This window comes from Crocodylus porosus, unplaced genomic scaffold, assembly GCF_001723895.1.
Source record: "Crocodylus porosus isolate Cpor-Errol unplaced genomic scaffold, CroPor_comp1, whole genome shotgun sequence".
In the NCBI taxonomy this organism is placed as follows: Eukaryota; Metazoa; Chordata; order Crocodylia; family Crocodylidae; genus Crocodylus; species Crocodylus porosus.
In genome coordinates, this window is record NW_017728906.1 from 46,290,927 (window position 1) to 46,310,411 (window position 19,485).

At 43.7% G+C, this 19,485-nt stretch overlaps 1 long non-coding RNA gene across 1 annotated transcript in view; it reads right to left on the reverse strand.

Annotated features, from left to right (window-relative positions):
- Positions 1-6,351: 6,351 nt before the first annotated feature.
- Positions 6,352-19,485, reverse strand: part of LOC109305903 — a 45,859-nt gene continuing 32,725 nt past the window's right edge. Inside the window, exons 3-4 of the long non-coding RNA XR_002099760.1 lie at positions 8,673-8,786; positions 6,352-7,673 (exon numbers count right to left, since the gene is read on the reverse strand). This is a non-coding gene — a long non-coding RNA (uncharacterized LOC109305903). The remainder of the gene's footprint in view (positions 7,674-8,672; positions 8,787-19,485) is intronic.

Below are 19,485 nucleotides of genomic sequence, written 5' to 3' on the forward strand. Positions count from 1 at the left end.
TCGTAAGATCTGTTTTCCTGACCTCTGATCATGCGCGTGGCTCTCCTCTGGACTCTCTCAAGCTTCTCCACATCCTTTTTGAATTGCGGAGCCCAAAACTAGATGCAGTACTCCAGCTGCAGCCTTACCAAGGCCAAGTACAAGGGGAGAATGATGTCCCAGAATTAAAGATGTGTACAGTACTGAATTACAGCTGCGTGCTTTTAAAAAGGCTAGTATCCATCTTTGGTGAGAAGTCAATAGAGACAAACCATATTCATGTGAACTGCAAGCTCATTCACAAAAAGTAGCTGAACTCAAATGAGTGCATCTGAGGTTTGTGATAAATATTTCATATATGTGTAAACATGATGCTGGAGCAGGGAGGTGGCAGGGGGATACAGATACAGTAGTTTAATTGCCAGGTCAAGCTAGGAAAGTAATGGGGAGGAGGGGAGAATCCTGAGCTTCTTTAGACTAGAAAACAGAATGGTAGTGAACTGGAATTGGGAGCTTTCTTCTCAGTTAAATGTGCAAGACCTTCATTATCAGAATACTACAACAACAATGGTGCATTCCTAGTAACTATACGAAGAACTGAAAAAATAATTAATATTGGTATGTGTTGAGGGACGCAATCCCATTTCCAGCAATACAGAGCTTCAGGTAATCAACGTTCAATTGTAGTTATTTACGAGAATGGAACAAAAAGTTCAGTCATTAGCCAAGATGCATCTTGTTATTTTTCTTTTTACTTAAAAAACCAATTGTGATATCTGTGTATTCAATTTAATTTCTAAAAAAATCAGTGCAGTATAGAGAGATTCATCAATCCCTGAATAGGCAATGTGCATCAGACAAGCTAAACCTCATTTTGACAGCTGGTATGTTAGCAAGTCAATAGCAGGTTGCTGCCTAGTTTGAAAAGAAAATTTTGAATGCTGTCAGTTATACCAGATACTGCAACACAGAGGAGCATTTCATTTCAGTTTGTCCCAAAGAGTATAACATTGGGCAATGCAAGTCAAAGCAAAATGTAATACAGAATGTTTAAATGTTTACAATGATCTTTTCAGAAAATGATGCAGGCATGTTCCTTTTCCAGATTACCTATTTAACTGTAATTGGATAGTCTGTAAATAAATGTTTCTGTAAATAAAGCCCGGATATGTGTGAAACAAAAATGGATAAGTAGCAAACTTGTAGTCCTGGAAGTAACAGCACCTGACAGTTCTAGGGTAGGGCAGCACTTAAACTAGGGAAAGGCAGTTAGACTTGCTTATATAGCATAATATGCCTTGACTGCACTTGATGTACTTTTCACTGCTTCACCAGTCCTGCTTTTTTGTAGGTGAACCGTCCCGGATGTGTTCACCCTGAATTTCTTAAGCACCCTGGCATGCTGGGGTTAGTAGACTGTGATGTAGTCCTCAAATTGAGTACAGGGACAAAATCTCTTGATGTTGAATTGAAATTTCTTTCCATCTCTAGCAGCACGTAGACAATCTGTCTTTTTGTTAACATTAAGTAATAGAAATAGTATAATACAAATGTGAAGAAATCTCACAGAGAAACCCTAACAGTTTCAGGATAGTTTAGTTACAAAACAGAAAAGGGGATGTAGTTTATCAAAACTCATGACATTTATTCTGACCAAAATTGTGATGGTTTATGTAATCTGCAAACCTTGCTAAATACTGAACTGATGGGGTGTGAACCTATGTACTGTAAACCTGGAGAAAAGCATCACATGAAACTGCTACAACTTATTAGCAGCTGTGTCATGAGAAGGGATCCTGGTTTTCCTTGTCAAAAAAATCTCCCATTTTTGGATTAAAAAAATAACCCACGATCTACTTTTTTTTCTGTGATTATAATAAAACACCAGTGTGTGTATATATGTATATGTATATTAGTGGCATTTGATTTTAATCACAGAAAATACGTGGATTTTGGGTTACTTTTTAAATCTGAAAATTTGGGATTTTTTTTTTATCAGAGAAAACCAGTATCCCTGGTTATGAGGGACCACTGTAGATTTACTCTGGGTCTTCTCCATAGTGGCTGTAACCCCTATGGGAACAAAATGGGCACTGCACTATGATGAAATTCTAAGAGATTTAAAGATACAGAATTCTCCATCTGCATTCTTTAGTGGTTACAAATGTGAGCTGGATCTGAGCTTCCTGGCTTGTGTTTGTCTTAAATGGAAATAAAATGAGTCATCTGAGAGTATGATTGGATCCACTCTGCAGCATACAGTAACAGATCCCTAGTCCTCTGCTCTGTGCTGGAGCTCAAAGCTGTGCACCGCGACATTCTGTGAGTTCACCCACTTAATTCTTCCCCGCTGAGTGCTGCATGTTCCAAAGCATTTCTCTACCTCTTGGGCTGAACTGGTAGCTAGCTGATTCTATTTTTCTCCTGTGTCTTTTTATTCAAAATATAATAATAAAATATTCTTTGTTGCCTACTGGCAATTATTTGCTGTTTCCAGACAGGCTTTGTAAAGTCACGATGTCACTGGGGAGTCACAGGTAGAACAGCCTCAGAAGAGTTGCTGACCTGATTGCAGAGTATTACATTAACAAAATGAGTATTACTTTTTCCCCTTTCTTGTTCAGCTGACCAGCAGGGTTTCTGGACTTGCTTGATCACTATATGTTTTGAAGACAGATTCAGGCACTGCTGTATTATTCACCAGCCTGAAAAGCATGTTCATGTGTAGGGTGCATGTGGGGGTGTGTCCACAGTACAAGATGCATTCTAATACCAGTTCCTCTGAATCTCTTCCAGTGTTAGAGGTCAAATTATTCCCTGTCATAGAAAAATGTGGTTTCTAGTTTCCCATTACCTAATTTTTCTTTGAGTTTTCAGGGGGAAAAATTGATGGACACATTAAGTATGATAGAAGAGATTGTTGCTGTTAAGTTAACATAGGAGATTTACTGAGGTTTGAAGGCATTATTATAGGCTTTATTCTTTTTCTCTGTCCTTCATTTAGAGTAAATATTATTGCAGTATTCGTGGTTGTTTTACTAACTTATACTAGTCCATGCCTGAGATTCAGACAATGTTAGTTCATGCATACACAGTTATCTTTAATATAAAATGAGCATTATGAGCTCTAAATGGCTGTGTTTTATTACTTTTAATCTATCTGAGTTAAGCAATAGCATATGAGAGGCAATGCCTTTCTCAAACATTATGGCATGCCATGGATGATGGTATAAGGCTTCAGGCTAGAGGCCAAGGGATTTCAAGCCACTTAAGATACTCAGTCATCCCCATCACATGCACTGACTGTCACATCTTACAGATATTACAAAATGAAATTGAGGAAAATAAGAGAAAGACTCAAGACCTTTGGAAAGGCAGTTCTAGTTATGTGCACACTCAGAATTTGCAGTCTGTTTCATAACACTTTCTCATAAAATTGGCTGAAAGGGAGCAAAAAGCAATCTAAATTGTTAATGAAAGTAAAAGAGATTCACTGGTCAGAACTCATTAGCTGCCACATATCTAGCACTGCAGATCAATGCCAAACTAATTAATTGAAAATAATCAAAAAGGACTGATGCCTTGAGGACCAGTCTCCTGCCCTTAAAATATATTTATTGCTGAGAGTAAAGTAAATCTTAGGAAAAAAAAGTAGTTTGGGAAAGAAAATAGTAGTTTAAAATAGAGGATCCCAAAAGGCAGTATTTCTGGAGAGACATATTAATGTGTGGGTGTCTATGGAGTTCTTTCTGGTAGTGCCAAGGATAGCTAGGCAGCTACGCTGATGTCTTTCCTTCCTTATGTAGCTCCAGTTGGGATACTTGAAAACACTTAGGCATTCAAACTCCCATCGATTACCAAAACTCCATAAAAGGAGCTGACTTCTCTATGTCCCTTAAACCCAGAGCTTCCAGAAAGAGTTGCATGACGGTCTCCTTTTGTGTTGTTGTGGGGTCGAACAACAGCCATTGGAGCTGTTTCTTCTGGACATGTCATCTCTATGGGTACCCATCTAGGAGCTACTATCAGTATAACTGCCACCACTGAAAAATGTAGAGGAGCCATGGTAAGGAGCAACTTTAGGTGAAGCCTGGTAGGACGAAACTAGGGGTATGCAGTGGAAGTTGAAGAAGAGGGAAGGGAAGGAGAAAGACAGAGCAGCACAGTGGATGGGACAAAGGAAGACAGATTAAACTGTAGACCCTGCAGAGGGAGGATGCAAGAAACTGAAACAAGAACTCTAGATAGTACAGAGGATATAAAGACAAGAGGGAGATTGGAACTGGGATCCTGAAGGAAACAGAATGAGTAAAGAAGTAAGTCTGAAACGATCAGAGCTCTGAAAAGAAGTGGTGGTAATAGGATGTCAAGGAATTTAAAGGGGGTAATGAACTGGGCAAGAAGATATCTCAGTTTCTGGGGTAGGATGAGTACTCATGATTCCCTTTTGACTGAGGGAAATCAGAGTGTGAGGGCTGGTGGCTGATTTTGATAGTGGAACAAGAATTCATGTGATTCATCTTTAGGTGAAGAAAATTGGCCAAAAGTTCACTGAAGATAAAATTAGGTCTGTGCTTGGGGGTAATGGGGCAAGTTATTTTGAATATAGAAGAGAGGGGACTTGATTTTAAATACAGAGAAAACAGAAAATGTGGGTGAGGGGTAACTGATTTTGGCAGTGACGTTGGTTTGGAGGAATTGATTTTGATTATATGGAGTTTAAGGCAACACTACAGTCATTGTGGGAAGAAAAAGATTTGATTTGTTGAGAAGAAGAGGGTACTAATTTAGAGGAAACAGACTTGCAGTTGTGTGGATGTGTGAGGCTTTTCCCTGCAAGCAGTGATAGTGGATGTCAGGAGCTGATATGCAATAACCAGTCCAAGAGTGATTTGGAAGTTAGGAGGGAAGCAAGGCATGAGATGACTCCAGTTCTAAGTGATGTAGGTTCCCTTTTGAACATGTTTATGAGTACCTGGTCTAAAAAATAGTCTTCAAACAGGCACTTGGGGGCAGTAATCCCTTGCCTGTATGTAGTCAGGAACCGTACTGGACAGTCTGTCTGTAAAACACCCCTAAATAATTATGAAGCAAGTAAGCACCAAATCAGGACTCTGTCAAAACATCAGAGCTGTTAGCTTTAGGGTCATCTTTTGGGCATTGTGTTAAAATGCAATTATTGAACCAGATCTTGAGGTTGACATTCAGTTTTAACTCATTCCTTACTTCTGAGGCAAAACTCCCAGCCCCAGGTTGTGGCACAAGAAAGTACCGGGTACAATTTTCAGGATTTGACCATTATGTATATAGTTATATTGTGCCACAGGTTTACATGGTGCTTTTTAGAAGCAGGAGAGAAGCCTGATCTGAGATAATCCTTAGCATTTTATAGAAGACTCTGGATTCAAATAAGTCTAGAATTTTGAACACAGTTGTATTTGGTTCTGTGCTTAACATCTGTCTCCAGTTCCATTAGGTATTGAAGCCTGTCCTTTTAAAATCACCCAGTGTCACTTCATTGAGCTGTTACGTGTGTTTCTCAGGAGGAAATGCCAAGGACAAAGTAGTGACATCTCTTGCCTCTCAAGTGTCACGGGAGCTTCTCATAAAATAAACACTAGTATCCTCATTTGCAAATAGTAGACAGTAAGTTTGGGGGCAGGTTGTAGGCCTTGGAATCTACTTGTGGAGAAGAGAGAGGAGCAGAATATACATGCATGTCCCAGACAATCAGCAGTAAACCTGAGAAGTAAATGTAGCCTCAGGCTGCTCCCCAGTCTGCACTGGGAAAACCTCTTTGATTAGGCTCCAGGGCAGTAGCAGGCAGAGGACCAACAGAGTCACATTGTCAGGAAGGCCAGGAGGAAAGTTGGGGGGTAGAATTCTCTTATTCTGCCTGCCCACATTATAGAGTAATGTTGTAGCCGTGATGGTCAAGGGATTATACGAGAGGCAACCGTTTTTTAGAGTGACATTCTTTATTGGACCAACTGCATTGCTGGGATAGACTTAGATAAACTTTTGAATAGAAGACATTCTTCACCAGGTTTGAGCAATAAAAGCATAGCCATACTGGCTTTTACTGTTAAGGTTGTTGAAGAATGTCTTGAATTTGAAAACTTGTCAAACTATTCCAACTATGCAGTTGGTTCAAAAACAAATATCAGCATACAAAATTCTTGCCCATTATAATAGGAAGAATATACATAAGTAATTTCATGAAAATAGTGAAAAGTCACAGTATAGGTTTTAAACTAATTCACTTATACCTTATTCAAAAGCACAACAAAGCAAAGAGTTGAGACCTAAACCTCTGTACTTTTAAACCAGGCTGAAGGTATGAAAGCAATTGCATGGAATTAAGCACAGAATCACACAATGTTTGGCTCCATATAAAATAAAGAGCCTCTTCATAACTTTGCAATTAATATACATATCTGAGCTTTACCAACACAAATGAATTGGGAAAAAAATCAAAACCTTTGTACACCATCATTTGGTTCTTTTCATTCTGTGTTCCATGCTCCTAACTGCATGACAGAATAACTACATAAACCAAAGCAGAGCCATGGAAGCAGGAGAGTACAACATGTTGAGACTATGAAGTGGATGCTTCATCAGCATCTTCCAAGATATGTCTCTTTTGTAATTACATAAGAAAGAGTTAATGAAGCCTATTAATACAAAACCAAAAATCAACATTTTTTGGGTCAGGTTGTGTTACATCTGCCATATTTTATGTACAAATCATGCCTAAAGATTTTGTGCATAATTAATTTTTAATACGTTCCAATTACTAGCTCTCAAGTCATGTTAACCAAGCTATGGACCATATAGAGTTTTACAGGATATAATATATAGACAATCACACAGAGCCAGGCATTCTGCTGGTGTCTTTTTGAAGAGTTTACTTTATAACCATCTTTTTCTTTTGTTTCCAAACAGAAGACTAATGCTGGAGCAGTTCATGATGTGTAGTCCCAGCCAAGTCAATGGAAATAAATGTCTGAATAAAGTCTGTTCCCATGAGTAAGGGTTCCAAGGGCTGGTCCAAGTTCAGTAGTGTTCTGATAGTTTTTATTATTAGATGTAAATTACTAGCTCCACAACTACTAAGCACTAATAACAGGCATGATCCAAATTCCACTGAGTTCACTGAACATTGTATGAAGTTGAAAAAGCAACTGATTTATTTGCTTTGATAAGTCTCTGTACATGTTTTTTTATTGTTATTCTTTAAAAAAATAAAAATCTGAATGAGAGGAATGCATAGTACTTATTTCTGCCAGGTCAGCACACATCTCAGAGCAGAGCTGCTGATGTCAGTGGTACTGTAACTGTGCTAGAAACAGTTTGGCCCAAAGGGAAAGAACCAAAAAGACATTGGGAGAGCACAAGGAAGGCTGTCAGCTTTTGGAATCATTCTTTACTGCTTTATAATGAAGATGAGGGGAGTAAGAAAAAGGAGATTCCAAAGCATTTTTCTTCTGTTGATAACAGGAAAATACATATAATTAATAAAGCATTGCACATAATAATCTGCAATATTCCCCTATAAACACAGTAGTGGAGATCTGGGATTCTTCAGAGGATTGTTCTGCATTGTCCTAAGCTGGTCATTTACTCTTCTGAATTGTGTAATTAACTTTTCTGAACTAATGCTGATATCTGTTCTTTTAATTCTTATCAGACTCCTTTGAAAAGAATAATAAACAAAGTGGGATTAGCATTCATAAAAGGGCCAAGTATATTATGCCAGCTGGTCTTTGAGCTTTCTAATAATGTTCTGTAGTCATTGACTTCTTTATTCACTGTTACAAAAGCTATTAAAATGAAATTGCCTCCTTCAGTGATGAAGAAGGTAGCAGTGTTATTGCTAAAGAACAATACTTTTGTTTTCACAGTGAAATAAATGTGTTAACCACATCAATGAAATTAAATAAGCATATTGTGATCAGTGACATGAAGGGCATTTTCCAGACAGTGGCCTTCTTCTTTAAAGATACCTACACAGTAAAAATACAAATGCAATTATCTTTTCCAGAGAGATAGATATTATATAACACTTGTCTATCTCTACCTCTGGACAGTGTTGCTGAAGAAGCAGCTTCATAACACTTCTGCATCCCAAAGGGGTGTCAGAGACAGAACTTTGACTTGTTTGTAAAGCACACATGAGATCCCTAGATGAAAGGTTCCACAGGGGTGCAAATTATAAAGTATGAAGAACCTTCTCTAGCCTTTCACCACCACCCCCCTCCTGCCTCCCCTCCCACTGGCTTGAGTTATCCAGAAGATAAAGGAGTTTTTTCTGAATTTATTATATTCAATTTCTAGCTACATTTTGTCTGTCACAAAATGTGGGGATTTGATCCCTTATGGCACAAGGGTTTTGTTGACTTGAAGACAGCCTTGAGAAACAGAGCACTTGCTGTTTTGTATATGGGTGTTTCATGCCTGGATGGGGAAGGAATGATAAAACTGCCACAAGGTTGAGTGTTAAACACTGGATAAAAAGTATGAGAGAGGTTTTATTATTACTGTTCTTCAAAAGCTCTTTGTAGGGCAGCCTCATTAGGCATGATATATTCAAGTAATCCAGAAATAAGTGCTGTGCTATTTAACAGATGAGATAAGGCTACAGACCAGGAAGATATTAAAACGAGACAATATAGAGTGGCATCACTCTTTACCTGAGATGGCCATTGTTCAACTACTACAAGCTGAAGGTATGTTCTGTCAGCCCAGCACAGGCCCTGGATGCACAGAGGATGGGTACAAGGAACAGAACCAAGTCAGGATGAAAGCTGTGGGGGAAGGACATAGCTTTCTTCAAATATAAGGACTATTCAGACAAGCAATTAGGAGATATTGAGTACATGTTCATTAATGTCCAGTAATCATTGTGCATTTAGTTTAGTACTTGCTTGTTGCAGTATTAAATGCTCAGTAACTACAGTTACTGTGCAGTAGTGCTGGCGCAGTTTTTTAATGATGCGTGCTGCACAGTAGCCTAATACTATTGCGCAGCACGCTAACGTAGCACGCTACTGCATGGTTTTTGCCCAGCACGCTACTGCAGTGTTATTAGGCTATTGTGCATTAAGCATCTCCTGTAGATGTACCCACTGTCAATCCTCTGCCAAGTTGCAGTAGTTGTTTCAGTGCCTTTTGGGTCAATTTTCTCTAATTGCAGAGATTCAGGTAAACTCTACTGCTCTTTGCCATAGCTCCCCCTGAAAGAAACTGCCTGGCAAAACTAAGAGCAGTGTAGCTTCTCTTTAAAGACTAAATGTTTTTGCACACTAAGAAATGAACTTGTTGGACTTCGTACACTAATGTCATCTATTGATCTCTGCCAAAACAATATGTTATCTTTCCCATAGAATCTCTGAGGGGTCTAGGGTGTCTCTTCCCATTTATGGGAAGCCAGGCCATATGCACCCAAACTATTTACCATTAAGTAAAAGTAAGCAAAATATTACCATGCAGTAGAGGCTGTGCAGTAACTGTCTGTGAGCACTCTTGCCCTTCAGTGGAAGAAAGGTAAACTGCAGTAGATTAGCCCTCTTTCATTCAGGAAAGAGGTTGAGAAGTCCCTGGTAGCATGAGTACAATGGAGCCAATCTGTCAGAAGGATAAGTAAGAACCAAAGGGCTTCAAGGACAATATAAAAACCCTAGGTCCGCAGGCTGTATCTCCAGCCATTCTTAAGGACTCCATGGACTTTGGGGCTAAACTCCTGCTTCTCCCACTGTTACTAAAAGGCCTAACAGCCTGTAGGGCCACCATCATTCAGCACATAATATTCCTTAGTTAACAGCACACGAGTAATGTAGCCAGCATTATTTCCAGCTACACTTGAGTCTTTAGTCCAAAAGACCAGGTGCCCATCTGGAGTCGAAACAAGGGGGGTGGCAATGGCATGAATTCTAAGGCTGCATTCATATGAGCATGGATATTTGTTTCCCCAAGGACAAGAAGCAGTGGCACACCTTGTGCCACTACTACTTGTCCCCGGGGAACATTTGTGCCACGCGCCCTCTTGCGCATGGCAAGTTACCCAGGTGGGGAAGAGGAGGCTGGAGCCAGCACTGTGCTGGCCCCAGAAGCCTTGTCCTGGGGGCCCTGCGATTGTCCAGGGTCAAAAAATGCCCTTGTGGTGCTACCTTTTAGGGCAGAGTTCACCTGAATGTGTGGTGTCACAGATGTGTCTGCAGCACTACACACCACATGGCTGCGCTCATCGGGACACAGCCTAAGTGAGGCTCAAACTCATGGCTCTGGAACCACAGAGAAACCCTGTAATTGCTTTGTCACCATACCCCTGTGTTCCACAGAAGTGCACCTCCCTTCAATTTCAACCCACAAAGTATTTGTAATATCTTACCATTTCCTGAGGATCCGGGAGACGAAAACCTGGCCTATTATGACTGTGTGACTGTATTTTTGAACAGTTATTTCATGTAAGGGCCAATGCAACAACAATGCTGGAACTTAGGCTCCAGTATCTGACTTAAAAAATGAAATTGGATATTGTAGTGCTAGTGCTAAAAGCAAGGTTGAGGGATGAGGTTTAGTTAATTTCTTCACATATTTTATTGAGGCTGCCAATTCCATACCCCCCACCTCAAAGGCCATCTAAATTAAATCTGTCTTGGTCAGAGTCAGGAATAGTTCTAGTTAAAATAATTTAAACTCCTTCAGTCCTTTTAAAAGTGCATTTCCTTATTCCTCTTGCCAGGTTTAGAACATAGGGAGCTTTTGGATACATTGAAAGAACAGCCTCAAGCTAATGTAGAACCACGTTTAGGCAAATCACAGCACAGGCAAAGGCAATTTCAGAGAGATACTAGATTGGATTAAACAGCTTGATAGCACTCTTGCTTGGAATGAGTTCTCTGCTGCTATACAATGCTATGTATAACTGTAGAATTACAAAACAGGTGCAAACTGCCCAGAGCACAGAGTATTACTGATTCACTATAAATGAGAAAAAAACCAAACAAATATCTTCTATTTTGGCTGATGACTCCTACGATGTTTCCTGTCAGGAATAAATGGTTATTTTTGTCAAATGCATCAGTAAAAAAATGTGCACCAAGAGGAAAAAAGATGTTTCTCTGTTCTGCACTCAAAGTTTTAGACCTGGATGCTAAAGGTATATTGATTGCCCTGTGTCAAATCTAAAAGAAACATGACATTTGTAAGTCCCATGTGCAAATGTTGCCTAAGTATCTGACAGTGATATATACAACATTGAGTTGCCATTTCTAAAACTTTTCTACACATGTTGTTTTCTTCTATTCTGCCATTAGTCATGAATCCACATTGCTTTGTGTATAAAATCTTCTGCTTCTAAATACTGTAGACTTTGCTTATTGCTGTTGCTTATGTGGCGGGTTGACATGCATTCATTTCAACGTTAGTTTTTACCTGGTGAAAGACTGAATGCAATAACAAAGCAAATGAAGGTACTGAGAATATACAAAATCATCACTGTAGGAGAGCCTAGGTAGAAATCTCATCTAACCCCTGATGGTTTCGCACTTTTAGGTCTCTAAACTGTGTAATACTCTAGAGCACCAAGTCCTGAAAACTGAGATTTTAGCAAAGCAATGAAATGTTTAACTCTTGCTAGCTGTAGCTATAGACATGTACATGGAGTTTAGGATCTATAAGTGTTTTCCATCTTCCAGTAAAATAACTGAGGAGGGGTGACTGAGGTAGAAGCCCCAGGCGCCGCCTTTGTAGGGGGCACAAAAATAGCTGATGCTGCAACTGACACTGCCTCAAGTGCTACTGCTGACCAGAGCATGGAGCTGCTCTGTCATCTTCATTCAGCTTTGTGTTTTCTTGTGTGACTTGTAACTAGGATTCAATAATGGCTTCCCCAATACACCTCTTACCAGGTATCAGTGGGCGCATCTACACATGCATTTAAACATGACTAAATTTACTGTGCATTAAGCTAATGTGCAGTAAGTGATTTTTGGCAGGTGACTACACATGTAAAGACTTGGCACTAAATCTAGTGCCAAGGCCCTCTAGCCTTGTCATGTAACCCTTTGACCACTGGGGAAGCTCCAGCCTCTGGCCACATGGTTGCCAGCACTTGGCAGCCATACTGAAGCCAGAGCCAACTGGCAGCACTTGGGAGCCATCTTGGAAACACAGCACTGCCCCCTGATCCCTGGCTAGCCCCTTCCCTGCCCAGAAGTCACATGCCCACTGCAGGGGCAGCATGTGGCAGCTCCTTTCTTGCCTACTCTGACTCCCCATGCCATGGCTGCTCCAGCCCCTGCCCATGCCAATATGGGTGTTTGAGTGCCTGCTATGCACAAATTCTCTCTGAACCTCTCTGAACCTCTGTCATCTCCTCCTGGCTCCAGTTGGGGCCCTGGGTGGAAGGCTCAGGCATACACACATGGGTGGGGCTGGTCCTCAATGGGGGGGGAGCACAGTGAGGATATAGAGGTGCATCCCATACCAGCTCACAGCTTTCCCTATATGGGTGGCCCTGGACAGCACTCAGGAGCACTCAGCAGAGGGGCACTTCCAGGGACTGGGAGCCATATGATAGAGGCAAATAGGCCGCAGCACCTGCATGCACAGGAAACACTGCTGGGAGTGAGCAGCAGCAGGGAGCAGGTGCTGGTCCTGTTGCCAAAGACTGCCAAGAAGCAGCCCTGGGAAGATTTCAGGGCTGGGCAGGAGTGCAGCAGGCTACAGGTCTTTACATCAATCACCTGTGACCAAGCAATAGCTCTGGCTAGGGGCTGGGAGAGGCAGCCTGTGTCCTGTGCAGGAGGGCATATGGGGCCTGCAGAACTCCAAGGTCCTGGTGTGTGTAACCCAGGGCACAAACTGGCCACTGGCTTTTATAGCCTGCAGCTAGGGGCTTCTACAGAGTAGCCCAGCCCTGGGGCAGGAGAGGTGCCCAGCCAGGAGCTCTTGGTGACTGGGTAGACCCGGCACTAAAGTTAGTGCCAACTGGCCTCTACACGTGGATTACTGTGTTTTAACTAATTGCACCAAAATTTGATCTCTGCATTTGCAGGTATCAAATTGAGTTGCAAATAACCATTTTTACTGTGCAGTAAGGGCATGCACGTGTAGATGCGTGCCCATACTGAACAGTTAATTAGGCTAATGAACATTAACATGTCTTGTGTATACATGCCCATTTTGGACCCAAATTCACCCTCAGTCCACCTAACCCTGATGGTATCACAGATTTATACCTAGAGCATGAAGTCCTGAAACTGAGATTATAGGAAAGTCTTATCCAGATCAGTGGTTCCCAAACTGTGAATGCATCTACATGAGACGCTATACTGCGCAGTACAGCTAATTAGTGCACAGTAAGCATTTGCGGAAGTACAGATACTTACTGTGCAGTAATTGGCTCAAATCATGAGTAAATCTTCTGCTTGCAAATGCAAGTAGCAAATTTACTCGATGTTAGTAACTGTGCAGTGGCACACATGTAGACTGCTGACTGACAGCAAATGTACTCCTAGTCAGCTGGGCAGCAGGGGGCAGGAGATTGCTCTCTGCCCCCAGGACCTTCCTGCTACTAGGGAGTGGGGACAATATGCCCTTGTTCTGGCAGCAAGGAGCTCCCAGTCCCTGCACCGTGATCATGGGGTTGGTGGCTGGGAGATCCTTATCCCCCTGCAACAGCTCTGTGGTTATGGGGGTAATCAGTTATGGGGTCGATGCTGGGAGATCATGGAGTGGGGGCTGCGAGCTCCCTCCTGGCAGAGACTTGGGAGCCTGTTCCTTACCCAGCTCTCTAATCACAGAGCTGGGCAGGGAACAGGGTTTCTAGTGTGTTCTCTGCCCAGCACCATGATCACAGAACTGGGCAGGGAACAGGCTTTCCAGCTCCCAGCCCATGATCATGGAGTGGGGGCTGGGAACTGTCTTAGAATCATAGAATAGAAGGACCAGAAGGGACCTGTAAGATCATCAGGTTTGGTCCGGTGCCATGGACAGGAGGTAATTGGACTCAAATGAGCTCAATGAGGTGCTTGTCCAGCTTCCTCTTGAACACTTCTAGGGATGGCAACTACACCACCTCTGCTGGGAGCGTGTTCCAGATTCTACATACCCTTACGGAAAAGGAGTTTTTTTCTTATGTCCAGCCTAAATTTCTCCAGAACTAGCTTGTGCCCATTGGTTCTTGTCCTCCCAAGGGGTGCTTTTCTGAAGAGTTGCTCCCCTAGATCTTGGTGATCACCTCTGACATACTTGTATGTGGCTATCAAGTCACCTCTTAGTTTTCTCTTACTCAGACTGAACAAACAGTCCAAGAGTCTCCTCTCATAGGAGAGAGTCCTTTAGGTCCCTAATCATATGGGTAGCCATTCTCTGTACCCATTCAAACTTATCCACATCCTTCTTGAAGTGCGGTGCCCAAAACTGGACACAGTACTCCAGTTGTGGTCTTACCAATGCTGAATAGAGGGGGAGGAGCACCTCTCTGGATTGACTGACAACACCGTGACTGATACATGCCAGAGTTCTATTTGCCTTGCTGGTAACTTCATTGCAGTGTTGGCTCATATTCATCTTATAGTCAATTGTCACCCCCAGGTCCCTTTCAGATGCAGTGTCAGCTGGTGGATCACCACCCATTGTATAGTTGTGGTGAAGGTTCTTCCTATCCAGATGAAGGACCTGGCACTTTTCCCTATTGAACCTCATCTGATTGCATTCAGCCCATAGGACCAGTCTGTCAAGGTCATCCTGGATCCTTACCCTGTTCTCAGATGCACCTGCATTTCCTCAGAGCTTGGTGTCATCCACAGACTTAATCATTGCGGTTTCCACTCCCTCATCCATATAATTGATAATGATGTGAAAGAGCATGGGCCCAAGCACTGATCCTTGGGTGACACCACTGAAGACAGCCCTCCAGGATGAGGCCATCCCATTGATTACACTCTCTGGGATCAGCCTCTGAGCCAATTGCCAACCCACCTCACTGAAGACTGGTTTAGGCCAGTACCCTCCAACTTAACTGAGAGAATCTCATGGGAAACAGTATCAAAGGCCTTGCTGAAGTCTAGGCAGATGAAGTCAACCTCATGTCCCATGTCCAGCTGGTTAGTTACCTAGTCATAAAAGGACACCAGATTTGTTAGGCATGACTTCCCCTCAACAAAGCTGTGCTGGTTGCTCCTTAATACCCTACTGTCAAGTATCTCTGTCACTTGCAGACCTGCCGGCCGACTCGAGTGAGATGGTTTCTAATTTGGAGATCTACATACCCACGCTTTTCTCCTGCCACATCTTGGTGTTAAAGGAGTTGGTTCAGTACCTGGATGTGTAGTCCCATTAGTTGTCCCACCATCGTCTCAAGGAGGTCCTACATTCCTGAGGGCTCCGCCACCCCTACACCCTCACCCGTTCCACCAGGTTCTAATCAGCTGCTTGGTCCTGCAGCATGACTTCTATCCCAAGCAGAAGAAAAACAAAAGAAAAAAAACAAACCCGGCACTCCTGGCCCGGGGTTATGATTCCAGCTCCTTTTAACCCAGCGAAAAACAAAATTGATTTTCGGGAGGTCAGTCCCTCTCTTCGTCCCCTACCCATGCTTGGGTGGCTCTTCCTGAGGTTGTCACAATTCCCCTCATCCCATCAGGTGCATTTGTGATTTTGTCTTGCACCACTTTTAGGGACTTTACAGTACCGCAATTCTATAGTGCCCCTCTAGTAGGGACTTTACGGTACAAAAACTTTGCCGTGGTAACAAACAGTTCTAAGCACCCCTGGGTCAGCAATCCTCACTCTAAGTTCCCTCTGGGGAGCTCACTGTCTTCAGGAGTCTCCTACCAGCTCTCCACATTGCTCTGAATGTTCCCTGCAGTGTGCGTCGGCTCGGTCCTCCTCCTTCCGGTTCTACACTCCCTTCCTCTGTCTGTTCCAGGCTCTTCTTTATACCAACATTGGCATTCACAGCCCCTCCCCTCCAGAAACACCTGGGTAAGAAGGGTTTATGCCAGGCTCTTTGGGACTGTGGGTCTGAGGCTACTGACCCTTTGTTTAGCCCTTGTACTTTTGAGTCCTGTAACTCTTTCTCTCATACCTACCAGCTATGATCTTGTGGTTGACGGCCTCCTTGATGATTTTTTAAAGATTTTTTCCAGGATCAAAGTCAGACCAACTAGTCTGTAGTTTGCAGGGTCATCCCTCTTTCTTAAAGATGGGTACAACTTCAGACTTATTCCAGCTGTTCAGGACCACTCTTGAGTTCCACGACTCTTCAAACAGCTTTTCCAGAGGCACTGCTATGAGCTCAGCCAGTTCTTTCAGGACTCTGAGATGCAGGTCATCTGGCCCAGCAGACTTGAAAACGTTCACATGTTCTAGGAGTACCCTCACCTCTTCAGGACAGATTTCATGTGAACTGTTGTCTTCCCCATATTCTCTGGGCCTCTGGACAGGTGATGAGTTCCTGTCTGATTTCAAAAATACTGATGTGAAGTAAGTATTTAGGAGCTCTGCCTTTTCGTGGCGATCAACTGTGGGTTGTCCCCCCCGCCCCATAGTCAGTAGAGGTCCCACAGTGGAGCTTGATTCTTTCTTGCTCACTGTGTAAATGACTTGTTGTTGTCTTTTATTTTGGTGGCCAGCTTAATTTCCATGCATGCCTTGACTTTCCATATCTCATATCTGCAGACCCTGGCCATATGAGTGTACTCCTCTCTGGATGCTGAACCATTTTTCCATTGTATGTACACTTCTTTTTTCTTTTTCAGAAGCTCTCTAATGTCCCTGTTGAGCCATGTAGGTCTCTTGGCTCCTTTCCCTCTTTTTGACTCCATGGGGATGGCCTCTTTTTGAGCAGTGAGAATTGCCTTCTTAAGGAAGCACCACTGTTCCTGAACTCCCAAATCATCCAGTCGCTGATTGTGAAGGGCCTTTCTAACTAGACTCCTAAGTTTACCAAAGTCTGCCCTTCTGAAGTCAATGACTTCTGTTCTGCTGACAGAATTCCCAGCCTTTCAGTGGATGGTGAATCTAATCAGATTGTCATCACTGTTGCCCAGAATACCTCCAATCTTCAGGTTGCCTTCCATGTCTTCCCCTTTGGTCAGCACTAAGTCCAGAGTGCTTTTATCCCTAGTCAGTCCCTCCACAGCCTGTGTCATGAACAGGTTTTTGATAGCTACCAAGAAGTTGACTGAGCTGGCTGAATGGTCTTCCCAGCAGATGTCAGGGTAGTTGAAGTCATCCATGACAATCAAGTCTTCAGTGCTGGCTGCCTCAGTCAGTTCCCTGGAGAATGCCTGGTCACTCTCCTCTTCTTGGTAGGGAAGTCTATAGTAGACACCCACCATCAGGTCCCCTTCTCCTGAGCCCCCCTGTATCTTGACCCAGAGGCTCTCAAGGGACTTCCCTGTGCAATCAGATGTGACCTGCAAGGAGAGGTATCACTCTTTCACATAGAGGGCCACCCCTCCTCCCTTCTTCCCAACCCAACCCTTCCTATAGGGCCTATAACCCTCAATATCCACTGTCCAGTCATATGTATTATCCCACCAGGTCTCCATCAATCCAACAAGGTCAAATTCCTCATCTGCCAGAAGGAATGACAGTTCATCCTGTTTATTGCCCATTCTTCTGGTATTCCCATAGAGACACCTGAGTTCACTCTTAGTTGTCCCAGATTTTCTGTCACTCTGCAAGTGTCTCAGGGTGTTGCCACTCATTTGGATGTCCCCTATGTGAATACCCTCCCCCAGGTCATCTTGGCCAGAGGGTTTATGTCCAGCAGTGGAATCCACCTTCAATCCCCTGGACATGCATAGTTTAAAGCCTTCCTCAGCAAGTTGGTGATTGTCATAGAGAAGAGCTTCTTCCCTCTGCCTGTGAGGTGGGTACCATCTCTTGCATGCAGACTAGTGCCATTGAACTTCAAACCAAGGTTGAGGAATCCAAAGCCAACACAGTGACCCATCTCCAAAGCATTTGGTTGACTTCCTCGATGCATTCTTCCCTCTGATGACCATGGCCTCTAACTGGGAGGATTGAGGAGAAGACCACTTGTGCTCCTAGTTCCTTGAGCTTCACCCCTATGGTCCTGTAGTCTCTCATGATTCTCCTGGGCTTGTTTCTTGCTGTGCCATTGGTGCCCACATGGACAAGGAGCATGGGGTAGTAGTTCATAGGGCAGACCAGCTTTGGGATCCTTGCCGTTACATCTCAGATCCTGGCTCCTAGAAGGCAGAAGACCCCTTGAGCAAAGTGATATAGCCAACAGATGGCACCTTCTGTTCCCCAGAGCAGGGAGTCTTCCACAACAATCACCCTTTGTTGCTTCTTTGATGGGGGTGGTTGTTCCTGTCCTGTCCTTGGTGTGGAGGATGCAGATGCCTCATCTGTCAGTGGCATGAGGGTTGCTTAGTTGTGTAAGGCTATTGGTGGAGCAACTGATGAATGTCATGGCTTTGGGCCTCAAGTGACCAATTTCCACTCTCCATTGGTATGGGCATCTTGCTGAAGCTCACTTTTCTGCCTGGTTTTTGTGGCATTCTTCTTCAGGTGCAGGGCCTGGAAGTAAGCATCAGTATCCTCTTCATGTTCTCTGATGGTTTGCAGTCTGCTTACCTCCTCCTGGAGTTCCCTCACCCAGCCCTCCAGAGTCTTCACCAGTGAGTATCCTACAAGTAGGAGTGCCTGTACCCCAGATTCCAGCCTCCATCAGATGTGCCAGGCAGCCTCTGCAGCCTGGAGTCACAGACTCTGTTTACATGAAGGCCTGGACCATAGACCCCATCTGGGTAGAGACCTCCGAGGGACCAAGTGGGGGGTGGTTCATCCAGATCAGAAATCTTAGGGGTATGGTGTGTGCCCATCACCATATTGCTGGGTGGGTCCTGTTTTCAGGGCTCCTTAGGTACTTTTTTGAGGAGACCAGATGGGTATGATTACCCCCATGTGGCCCTCACCAGCAGCTGTTGCTGTTGCTGCAGCCTGGCAGACAGGCTAGTAGTTACCTGAGGGGGGATCACTTGGCTTCCCAGCTTCTTGAGCGGTTGGGGATTACCTGTGTCCCTGGGTCCCTCCCTGGGGGGGGGGAAGGGCTGATCCCTTGTCCTCTTTACCCAAGATCCAGCATCATAGGCCTATCCCACAGCATAGGGGGCTTAAGCTGCTCAGGGGTGCAAAAGGCACAAGGTGCCAACTCCACTGGGGGCCAACTCAGGGCTGAGAGCCTGCTGATGGCCCCTCCTCACACTCTCCCACATGAACTCCTGTGCTAACTATTACAGTGGGCCCAGAGCTTTCCTGTTTGCACGGCTCTAGTTGTACAGCTCCTTGGGGGCTGAGCTAAGTAGGGGCAAGGGGTGGGGCATGACTCTTCTTGGCTCCACTCAGCTGCTCCCCACCACTATCTAGCTAACTGCCATGGTTCCCTGTTTACCTCTTTGCTCTGTGTTGGGTGTATCAGGGGTCTGCCTGGGGGTCCTCCAGGGGTCTTCAGTTCTCAGG